At 35.5% G+C, this 12,539-nt stretch overlaps 1 long non-coding RNA gene across 2 annotated transcripts; it reads right to left on the bottom strand.

Moving 5' to 3' along the window:
- Window positions 1-2,491: 2,491 nt before the first annotated feature.
- LOC135408640 (uncharacterized) lies at window positions 2,492-12,086 on the bottom strand. Of its 2 annotated transcripts, none has more exons than XR_010427743.1 (3): window positions 10,309-12,086; window positions 9,680-9,753; window positions 2,492-2,519 (listed from the first exon to the last, which is right to left on the bottom strand). It is a non-coding gene; the product is annotated as an uncharacterized LOC135408640 (long non-coding RNA). The 2 variants fall into 2 exon arrangements; XR_010427742.1 differs by lacking the exon at window positions 2,492-2,519 and adding an exon at window positions 7,466-7,742.
- Between the last annotated feature and the right edge of the window lie 453 nt (window positions 12,087-12,539).

The following is a 12,539-nucleotide window of genomic DNA, read 5'->3' as shown; positions in this document are numbered from 1 at the left end:
TTAGGTTCAAAGAGAGAACTGGAGGTGATCTAGTTCAACATCTTGTTCAAAGCAGGTCACTCAGGGACTTGTCTTGCTGGTTTGAATGACTCCAGCAACAGAGTTTCCACAACTTTTCTGGGCAACCTAACTATAGCTAATTTGGATTTAGTGCTCTCCCTGCCATGAGTTCCTCAAACAGAGAGACTCACACAATACATTTGATTGCTAACACACAGAAGAAAACCTATAGTTCAGTTAATATCCTTTCTGATGTTTTCAAAATGGGAAAATGGGCAGAGACTATACATGCGAAACTTGGGAAAGACTCAAAGGTTCACAAATATCTCAACAAGTCACACAAAGAGAAATCTTACACTTAAACATCAACTTTTTGGGTCTTAGAAACCCCACTTACTACCCACCTGACCTGTAGTACACAATGCACGACAAATGCCCTACCTTTTCTTTTCTTTCTAGTTATGAGCACAAGATATTAATGGACTTTGCAAGTCTGTAAGATGAGGAAAATAGAATTCTCCTGCACAGTTGCTTATCCGCAGCAGTGAAAAAAACCCCAAAATATGCTGGAAGATTTCTGTGATCTCTATAGTGAGGCAAACAAACAGATTTAAAATACATAAATAAATAAGTAAATATTAATTGATTCTTGGACTTTTTTTCTGCAAAATTATTTTTCTCAGTTATGGATTTATATTCCAAACATCTAGAATATTTCTACTTCAGAATTTATTTGTGAAAAGAGGTTGTTATATTACAAAATGACAGTTTTCACTTAAAAATAATCCATCTCAGATCTAATACATCACCAACGGAGACATTCATTTAAGCAGAAGAGCTGATAGGTTTATGACAAGCTATTGTGTACTTTTCCAGATGATGGCAACACACTGACAGCTTTAAAGAAGTAGATGTGTTACTTTAAGGTTTATTGTCTAAGCAGCAGCAGCCTTCTCCCTCTGCAGCAATCTACAGCTTACATTTACAGTTGATTATAACTTGTTAAGTTCCAACATTTGCTAATCATCTCAGAGACTATGAAAAATAGCATCATCTGTTTCAAGCCCTCTCCTGTAGATACACTATTCTTCTAAAACTCTGAAAGACAACACATGCCAATTCTTTCTCCTAAAGCATCCATTCTTGGTTCTTTTAAAATATTTCAGACAGCACTATTCTATTTTCCTCTTCAGTAAGTTGTGTCAGCCAATGGAACGCAATTCATCAGGCTAAGGAGTTTACAGTAAGCTTTCTTTTTGTAAGCAGCAGAACCAGCAAAACTTTATTTCCTCTGTTTGGAGGCAAAGCTTGTTTGCAGATTCAGTGCTAAGGGACAAATTCATCCTGCTACCTCCAATTTAGCAGAGGAATTAACAGGATCTCTCTCCTTCATTAAGCCCTTTTTTCTCACACATCACCTGTAACTTCCTGTCTCTGGTGATTCAGATATTCCTTGTGAAATATAACTGAAGTGGAAAAAAGAGAGTTTACAGCAGATACACAAATACCATCTTGGAGCCATTATTTCCTTAGGAATCTATGCTTAAAAACTGGAATTTTTAAGAATGAGTATTAAACTCAACCCAATAGTGCCTTCAAAAACTGATGGCAAAACATAGCACCCAGCAACAGCTTAAATGAAAGTAACACTCTGGTTCTCAAAAATCATACAACATTATAGTCTGCTTTAGCAATGACCTTCGTCAGTGAAAATAATCTGCCATTCTGGGGGCAGATTACATTTACATACATCTATTTCACTTCTTTCATATCATCATCCAGGATACTCACTGCATTCACCAGGCTGCAACACTTTTAAGTGTGAACAAATTGATTAACAACTAGAAATCTGAAACAAGCTGCCACTGCATTTCACTGTAGATGAACAGGGATTGCTGGAGAGACTTTGTAGAGTCAAACCATACATGCAGAGAGGGGCTGTGCAACAAACTGCACATTTCAATGTGGGTGATCCTGGGCAGGAGACTGAGAGTCATTACTATTTAAAGGTCTGCTTTTTCAGAGGTATTGGAGCTATGACAGCAATGATGATAGTTTTTTGAAAGAGTAAAAACACATAGAAACAATAAGCCATTTCAAAGCCAGAGAAGTTGATGAACTGAAATATTCAAACACAAGAAACCAAATCCCAATTTCTAATCATTAAAGGTCAGACAACTATTCTCTAATTATATCCTAGAAATTCTTGTGGCAGTCGTCAAACAGCAGTTTTGTGACAGAGTAAGAGAAGTTTTCCTAACTTGTACAATAACAACAGTTATCTTTTACCTATGCTGTCTCAAGATATATAACAAGCAAGATAGGATATCTTGCTTCACAATACATTAATATATTAAACGATATTTTTCTGCTTTTATTTCTGTTTGAAACCGCATTTTCATACACCTGTTTCTCAGATGTGTACCTTAAAAATATTGTTCTCCTAAAAGGAGTTACTAATTTTTAGATTGAAAAAGGCAAGTGAGAAAAATCATTTGCTTACCTACATCCCTTCTCAACTGCAAATGCAGAAGTAGCAATACAAGGTCATCGAGCAGCAGTTAGGTACAAAAAAAAAAAAAAACAACTTAGATCACCACTTAATTCATTTTCTGTGGTCTGGATCACTCCCTAAAGCATATAAATATCCTTGTAATACATATGCCCTAAAATCATTGTAGATGATATGCAATCACCCATCAGCATGGTCTAAGCATATGTCACGCTTACTCAAGAAGGTAATGTCTGCCTCAAAAGGAGCATATGTTCTGTGCTGTGTTGCAGTCACTATGAAACCTTTCTTCTTGTAAAGCAGTAGAGAAAATACCACCTAAACCCTTAGAATCTTGTTGGTATAGTATTTAATGCTGCTTCGGTAGGTCTTACACACTCCTGAGGAAAAAAAGTTGAGGTTCTTTTTAATATTTTTTGACACAGATCTAAGTTTTTTAGGTTAGCTTTCATTGACAGGCATATAACTGACATCTTAGAGAATCCCTATTTATTGCGCTAAAATTGGGTGCAAACTATCCAAAGCATAAGTAAACCCAAGTGACAGATTTATGTCTAGTTATACACCTGCTAAAATGAGAAAGGCTTACAAGCTACCACCCCACTTTCTCCCCTGATTTTTATACCTACTTTTCCTATTTATGCTACTAATACATAAGAAGCCTAGTGGCTTTCATAAACCTTTAGACTGTAAATCATTCAGACTCACAACTGGGTCTGCCAATATTTGCAAAACAAACAAGACATATCTACACTGCAATCTCTGCATCCAGTGTCAACACCCCCAGCCAGCTCCCACCACCCTTCCTCCCTTACCCCAAAAAATACTTTAACTTCATTAATTGCCACAGGTAAGGCATTGGGGCAGCTCACCTAATAAGGTACAATAAAGCAAGGAATAACGTGATAGAAATCTGATTCAGGGTAAAAACATTTCAAATGCTTCAGAGTCTTGTCTACAAACTTGCCCTTATGGAGAGAGGTTTCCTTTGGTTGCCCCCCAAACTCACATAAATGTAAAGGCACATCCCAACATGAAGCTACATTGCTTTACATAATTTAAACTAAACTAAAATAAAATAACAGCATTAATACCTTCAATGTGATTCATGATGAAAATATACTCTATTGGATAACTAAACATTTGACATTAAAAGAATCTCCTTTTTTCTCTCAGGTGAAATCAGTCTATCAAGAGTTAAATATATTAGAAGGTTAAACATAAGGGTAGGGTGTTTTTTGATGTGTTTCAAAATCAGACATACAATAAAGTTACAATCTGCTCATTTTTTCAGCATAATGACATAGAAATAGACCTGTTTTATGTGTAACATAAGATGATCAGATTTGGTGTTATAATTAGAAAGAAAAAGAGGTTTAGCATAAAGTGTCTAACTTTAAGGTGGAGGTCCACCTCTAGGAAAGCAAACTGTGGGTACTTCTGCACTTCCCATATCATAGACATACAAATATATTGGTTTATGCAATTATCATCTCAGTAGGCAAGAAACTAGAAAAGCCAACATACCAGCATTTCCTGAGCTTGCTACTAATTAAATCATATGCATACAGGTTCAATCCAAGGATGATCAAAGTTAATGAAAAAAATTGCAATTTAATGCAATGAACCATGGATCAGTTCCATACAGCTAGTTGCTACTCCATCCTCTTTTGTCTTCATCAAAAAGCACTCCAGCAGTGTGAAAGTGAAGAGGACTCCATATGAGTCTACAGATTTTGAATTTCCCCTCAGATCTGAATTTTAAATTAATAATTTGACAGTTGACTACATTACATACAATAAACTAACTTTTTCCATAAAGGTGTATTAGAGGCTACTCCAGGTTTTGAAGGAAAACAGACTACTATTATTATTGTTACATCAATAGCTTTAAAAGATTCCAACTATTTCTTTCCTATACAGGTTTATCTTCATTATAAATTTATTTATGTGTCACATTGCTCACCCCTGCAACAATATATTGCCATATCTGAGCATGGAAATATACTGGAATACTTCCAATATACTGGAAATAGGGCACTAAATTTATAAGGTTTTTGAAGATTAACAGAAAGATAAACTGGTGTCATCTAAAGTCAAAAGAAATAAAGAATGAGTGCATTTCTTGTTGGAAAAGGCCTTTTTTTTTTATCAAATCCATGGCATCCAAGTTCAAAAAGTTTTGTAGATATAACCAAAGAGGTCTGCTCTTAGCACCTCCTTCTACTTCATGTTAGAGAAACATACTAAAAACAATGGAAAAGGAATGATATTAGTACAACTTTTATTACCACACCTTAGGCCTCCTTTGCTGTAGCTGCTCAGAAGCCCTGGACAGCTATGCCTTCATGACCAGGGAGTCAGCTGCAGGATTTTACTCCCATGCAATGGAAAAACATCCCTCATGGAGCCCTAAAATCCTAAATTGGGATGTGAAATGATTCCCCAGTCTGCTTGATTCCTTCTCACTCAACCCCTGTCAGAGAATAAAGAGACACATGTCAGAAAATGGTGACTGAAATCCCTACTATCTTTCTTCTCCTTCACTTTGCCAGCAGAGCCACTTTCAGGCATCCAATTAAAAACAACATTAGCAGGGCTTTTTTACTGGGTCAAGACATGTAAGAAATGGTTCTAGACTCAGCTCTTGACTGAGTACAGGCACAGCTGCAGGATAACATGGATTATTATAGTTTAAGATGCTGTGAGTAGAAAGTGAGTCCTATAAATTTACCACTCTTGAAAGAAGAAAAGAGACTTTCTTCTCCTTTAAAACTCTACTGTCAGCTCACTCTCCATAAGAGCCCACTATCTCTGAAATGTGCAAATGGGACCTCCAACTTTTACTAAGAAGTAAATTCTATTTACTCCAACACTTTTTTTAGATAATGCAAAAAACTCTATTTATTTATGATTGCCTATCTCTGGAGCTCTTTCCTATTGACTGAGCGAAACAGAAATCAACAACCAGGTTTTTTTTATTCTTCCATCTTTTGCTAGTGATTTAGGCTGTTGTGTTCCCTTACAGCTAATGAGGTCTAGAAGCAGAAGACCCCTTGATCTCTCAAGACCTATTAACCCAAAGTCTGAGACTAGAATTGCAAATATATACTATGTTACAGCAAAGAAAATCTGTCTAGAAACTCTGTATATTCAATCCCCAATCACATGAGTTTCAAAGAAAAATAAAGCATGAAAAAAATAAAACAAAAGTATAGGGAAAAGCAGATAGCCTACACAGAGTGTTGTATTGACTTGCATGTTGAAAAAGAAAAAAAAAACCAAACAACTCACCACATCAGTTTCTAAATGACACAGTTCATTCCAATCCATTTAACCAACACAAAATGCTGGACCTACACGAACAGCAAAATTTGCAAACAATACAGACAGCTCTGCCAGCAAGTCTCACACAATCACAGTATCTGTCTCAATACAGTTGGTCTCACAGCAATACAAATTTCAGAAGGTAAAACAAAAATGAAGTAAGATTGCACTACTAAACATTTTCAGTTTGGTTTCCTTTACTGTGGTCTTTTTAGTAAACTTATTTACTATAATCACACATTTTTTTAAACACTTTGCTGTTATTTCCTTGATTCCAGCACTAAGATTTACCACAAGTGAATGGATACTGCATTTCTTCTTCTAAATCCCACATGACATTTCAAGCCTGTGTGCTGCCTCCTTAGTGTGCTGAGCTGCAAGATGAAAGACTTAACTTTGCTTTTTTAAGGACAAGCATACCCAAGAAGACACACAAGAATTAACTACCTAGGCAACCTCCATTAACAAGCTTAAAAATTTTACTTTGCATATTCTACAGTTATGAATGTATATAGGTTACCAAAAGACAGAAGACCTGATATATGAATATTCTACTTATATTATGAAACATTTTCTGTAACTGTAGCTAAATAAATGCATTAATTATGTTTAAAGCCTAAGGATAAAAAAAAGTAGTCTTTTTCCTTAAAAACACTTCAACTGCAACAACTGACACTGAATTATAAACAGTGCTGCTGATAAATATTGATGATAAATTTTATTATTAAAAATGTTCAATTTAAAGTTCTGCCTATTCAAATAAATACAAGTCAAATTTCAAAAAGCATTTGCTTAATCCTGGTCTAATTTCCTGATACAACTGTTCTCCAGTTCTGGTAAAAGTTTACAGCCAGGATTAATTCATAAGTATTCAGGCAGACTACCTTCTAACACTCTATTTGATTACATCTGAACACGACTGTCTTTATAATCTTCAGGAGGTGCTGACATCTCCTATAACTTTTTAAGAAAAAGTAGTTCCAAAATATTCTGTAGCAAGCAAAGCAAGGCAAGCATGGTTTAAAATATAGATTTAAATTGTGTCTCCATCCAGTCCTGCTACCACCAGATTAAAAAAAAAAAAAGTTTGAGAGTGTTACACTAAAAAGAACAAGACTAGTATCACTAACTTCTTTCTTTGCCATTAATGCTAGAAAATAGGATATATTTCAGTTCATGACTCACAGCATCCTAGGACAAGGGGCTCCCGAGCAGCTTAATGTTTTAACATCTTTAATATTACTGTGTATCACCTCCTATAAGGCTTTCTAATATTGATATACTTAGACATATAATGTCAATATACCACACAAAACCCAGCACAAAGAACAAAAGAAAACCTTTGAAAAGCCTTGAGAAAGCCATGTCTTTTATTTATATCAGAGAACCTCTCTGTGACAGCAGACATCTGCAAGTCGCACTTCCCTCCAGAGCAAGCCTCAATGAAAGAAAACCTAAGACAGAGCTTGGGATACACCTCTCAGACTATGGCACACAGAAGTGTTTCTCCATCCGTCTTTAGATAACAAAGGCAACATCCCCTCATCTTGCATTTTAAGCCAAGATACACACATTGACCAGGCAAAAGAAGCCATACAAGTCAGGGAAGAAGAGAAAATAACAACGTGAAAGAATCAAATCTTTATTATTAATGAAGAATAAGATCCTACTATAGCTCAAGGTCACATATGATAAAACAATCTTCACTTAACTCCACGTCCGTTACATACTGAGAGAATAAAAATTAAAACATAATAATTGTTATTACTTTTTTCTTTAAAACCATCTGTAGAATTGCAATTTGCCACATGCTGAAAGATCATATTCCATACAGGCCCAGCAGGCTCTGCCACTCAGGGTTTGGAGTGAGAGTAGTCAGGGGACACTGGGGTCAAACGAACTCCTAATATCACGTGAGAAAATAGGATTTGGTAGAACCTGCAATATCTCTTAAGTTTATTTTAAAAAGAACAATTTAAATAACAACAGTTACTAGAATAAACACGGTGTTACCGCATACTTAGTTCAAATCTATCTGGCAGAGTTTCTGTTTGTAGAATGAATATTATATTAACCATACAACCGACCAAAAGAAAACAGTGAAAAAATGGCACTATTAGAATAAGATATGTTGTGAGTGAAAGTGGGGGGTGGAATAACAACCACAGTCTGTGCATGGATGGAGAGGGACAGAAGGGAAAACAGGAAAAGTTAACCTTTAATCTCTCTATCTGTTCAGAACAACATTCTTTCATAAAACTTGATGAAGTTAGGGTGCCAACATAAAAGAAGCAAGCAGCTTTCCTAAGTTCATCAAACCTATATAGAGTCAATATTTAGTTACATCTTCAATATCTATTAATTTTACATGTACAATACCATATCTGTCCATTTTACAATATTATCTTCCCACTGGAAGAGCTGGTGTAATGCACTATGTAATTTTCACAGTGAGAGTAATTAGTATAATAAAATCAAAGTTAAAACAAATGTTGGGAAAAAAGCTACATTAAAAATCTAAAATAGATAAGAAAGCAATGAAAAAAGTTATGTTAAAAGTCTCAAAAGTAAGAATACTCTTAACAAAGGTCTTGAACGGTTTCTTCAAAGTGAAACCAATTCTGAAATCATACACACACAAAAAAATTAAATGAAGCACCATTAAATCTCTGTGAAGACCCAATATTTACTCTGTTTATCTGTTTTTCTCCATTTTAGGTGGAGCACACATACTTCACCAGGAATCATTTTCAAAAAAAGGAAGAAGTTAAATAACAATGAAAAGCACCTGCATAAAAATGAATTAAAAGAAACAACGCATGTACAGTGCCAGGAAAAAACAACAACAAAAACAAACAAACAAACAAAAACTAAACAAACAGAAAAACCCCACAGTCTGATCCTGGGCAAAACCAACACTAGGCTACAAAGCATACCTGAAATAGGTATGCTTCAGAATAGTAGACCAGGGAGATACTTAATTCAGGTCTCCAGACAGAGACCTGGGCTCTCAAAAATATTCCCAGAACAGTATTTGGTATTTTAAACTATTTTTTCCCCCTTTCCCACCTTTCAGCAGAATGTAAACCCATTCCTATTGGAAAGTTGACAGCTCCACTTCATAGGCCTGCATCCCTGTCTAAACTGCCACACATTCTCATTTTGAGGTAACACACAAAACTTTATAAAGAGACACAAACACACACCGCCTTTAGCTTATTCTGCCATGGGGCCAGGGATGTAACAGACTGGAAGGCTGAGAGATTTGTAAAAACATAACTATTGCCTCTCCCAAGAGCTCCCTGAGCTCCCTCACCATTCACCAGAGCATCCTATGCTGAATTCTGACCTGCATCAATTATAACTGGTTTGTAAGTAAGGAGAACCTAATTCTGCCACCTCTTCACACGCTGAACAGTAACTTATTGCCTAGGTGGTTTGGCAGATTTCAAAGGGATTATATTCAAAGATATGGAAATACTCTGCTATAAGGATAATAGAATTTGTCCTTCTGAATTTCTTCTTTGGAAGATTATCATCTTCTACCTATTTATCTATCTATTGTTATTATTGTTCTATCTTTATGTCTCAAGTCTCAAAAGTTTCTTTGGTTTTGTATTAGGACTAAAGAAATGCATCAATTCTATATGGAAAGCAACTTTAGATAGCCAGCATACCTGTCTTTAGCAGCTGGTGAAGATGAAGAAATATTTTTAATTATTAAATAAATTAAAATTCAATTATTAATTAAAATGTAGAAGGACTGAAAACTTGTTACTAACTAAAAAGGCTAGCACTGTTTGTGGCAAAGAGATTCAGAAAGCTAAATTTATTATTTACCTGCAAGCACAGATAATCTTCCCTCAGCTCTGTTAGCTTTAGTCAGTGCTTTGTTTCTTCTCTTCAAGGACTGTCTGAAAGAAAAATTTTGACACAGTCACCCCAGATTACACAGATATAAAAACCAGAAACAGAAATAAAATAAAAAGGAAGTTCTATCTAGAAGTGTGAAGGCATGTAAGGAAATATTGACAATTCAGCTGATCTTACAAATGCATCAGAAACGTGATATATATAGGAATATGTCCCTAATGCACTGTCACACGTGGCCAGAGCTCTGAGGACATAAAACTGATAGTGACACAAGACAAAAAATAAAAATGTCAAAGATCAGGCAAAAGTAAGTATTTTAAACTCTACCATTACTACAATTCCTAATATGGCTACATTGTTTTCCTCATTTCAACTAAAACATTGCTCCATAGTTTTCTTTCCTCCCCAGAAAAAAATTTGTTTCAGCTTCCTATTCAAACTGTTGTTTTTTTAGCTGGACTAAAAGTCCAAGTTACCAGAACAAAAAGTCATATGGATGCACAGCATCATATAAAATGAAAATGTGTTACAAGTGGAAAATCATTCCCCCTCCCCATGTCCCACAGTCAGAAAAACTAAATAGATAGCCTACTTACAATACACTTAATCCTTGATGATTTACACATCCATTGTAAAGCAAAATTTTGCTTAATTTTTCTTTCCCTAAAAACATTAAAAACATTAGTTTCTTCCACATGTCCCGTTATCAGAGGTCATACCTTTCCCCAACAGCACCTTTTCAATACATTATACAAGAACTTTCTACTTCTACCTTACCTTGGATAACATGTTTTCTTATATCAGCTCCACACTACTTTACAGCTACATGATACTTCCACACCTACTGATACTTTAATCCAGGAATTGCTTCTAGCAAATAATTACACAAGAAGTATTTATAAGAAAATGGTTAGTGAAGTGGATTTTCAGGGAAGGACTTAAGCAGTAGTCCCTGACCTGAGTAGAGCTAGCTCCTGGTATCGCCTGAGAAGAAAACCCATGCCCATAATCCAGAGAGCAGAAGAACTGGGATGCACCCAAGCAGCAGGATGTCTTTGATTTCGTATACCTGAGACATGGGGACCGGGTAATCGGAAAAAAAAAACTCAGAGCACTGTGCTAGCTGTGCACCAATCCCCAGCGCTGAACCACGGAGAATCTGGGATGAAGGCATAGCCTTTACCACCACAACATGACTGCGTGCATGCTTGTATACACACTTACACACACTTTTATGCATATTCACATGCACATTTACATATGACAAAAAATAAACTCAAGAGAAGAAGGAACTTTGCTCTAGCAAAATACCTTGGATGCAATCGTGATTGGCAGTACTATTTGTAACCAACCTGACAAACCAGAAATCACAAGTCAAGAAAAAAGATACAGGGCTGGCTACAAAGAGACTCTCAGTTGCTCTTAAACAAAATATCAATCCTTGTTTTACACTAAATATGCTTCCTAAGTTAAAAATTTCAACATCCTCTAAAACAGGGCAGAAAAAATACCAAAATAACTACATAAGGTGGCCTGGCTGGATGACTGCGCTTGAGAAATATGACAATAGTGTAAATCACAGAGGAGGGAGAGGAATTAAACATCTTGACTCTAAGGGGCATGAATTAAAAAGTGGGATGAACTCAGGGAAGAGAGTGGCATAAGCTGAGCATCAGAAAACATTTCTGAACAGCAACACTATATAAAGTAGAATATATTTTCCCACAGAAAGGAAAGTTATTTAAGGCTAAATTTGATAAAACACTGGAAAGCACAGCAAAGAAAACATTTCTGAATAGATGAGGCCATAGATGGGAACACCTAATTAATTCTGTCCTTTATGCTTCTCATTATTAGATTTCTGAGTAAGATTGCAGTATAACAAAGAACCACATAGCAAAAAAATGTTAATTTCTTATGGGGTTTTCATTATAAAAAATACCTTGGCTTTCATCAGCATTAAGGTTCAAAGTGTCATTCACATTTGATACAACCATTACACGCTGAACTATTTAAGCACTATTGGTAATTTTAATCCTCTATTATTTATTCTCTCGCCTATTACTGTTACACAAAATTATCCTTTTATTCTGGAGTTTCATAGCATTTTTATTTCAAGCATTTCAAAGTACTTTTCCAACATATGTCCACTAACAACATCTTTTAAAATCAATATGGTATATATTAACAATGCATATCATCAATCCAGAAGTTATTCTGGGATTGCTGAACTGTCCAGCTGCTTCATATCAGCTGCTTAATTATCAGCCAACACAATGCCCATGAAGTCCTCTGCTGTTGCACACTGCCACAAGAAATTAGAAAGTTAAAACTGTGGCCAACAAGGAAAACAAAATTTGGTGTTTCTTTCAGTTCAGTGACTGCAGCACAAGAGATCATGAACCAGTAAAGGTTTAGGATCAGTGGTAAAACAGGTATTCCCTTAGAAGACCAAGTATTACAACAGAAATGCACTACTGGTTGGAATTTGGTTTTCGTATTATTACTGTTCTTACAATCTTACTTTAAAAAATACACAACATTCTGCAATTCAGTTGGAAAGAGATGGGGAAAACTCACAAAAACTGAAATAAGAGTTTTGTCATGGTTTTTCCTTCCCTTTGAACTTCTAGGCAAAATTTTTCAAAATGCACGAAGAATTTAGGGGTACAGCTGAATTTGAAAAATGGAAGTTTCTACTCCTGAATAAAAATATTCCTTTCTTTAGGGCAACCAATTAAATATAAATATTTTAATAGCAGGTGAGTCAAGGCCTCCTGTTAATACTGTGGAAATCTTATTCACCATAGGGAATGGTTAAATTATA

Source organism: Pseudopipra pipra, unplaced genomic scaffold, assembly GCF_036250125.1.
Source record: "Pseudopipra pipra isolate bDixPip1 unplaced genomic scaffold, bDixPip1.hap1 HAP1_SCAFFOLD_541, whole genome shotgun sequence".
Taxonomy (NCBI): domain Eukaryota; kingdom Metazoa; phylum Chordata; class Aves; order Passeriformes; family Pipridae; genus Pseudopipra; species Pseudopipra pipra.
This window is presented reverse-complemented; position numbering and strand designations above follow the sequence as displayed.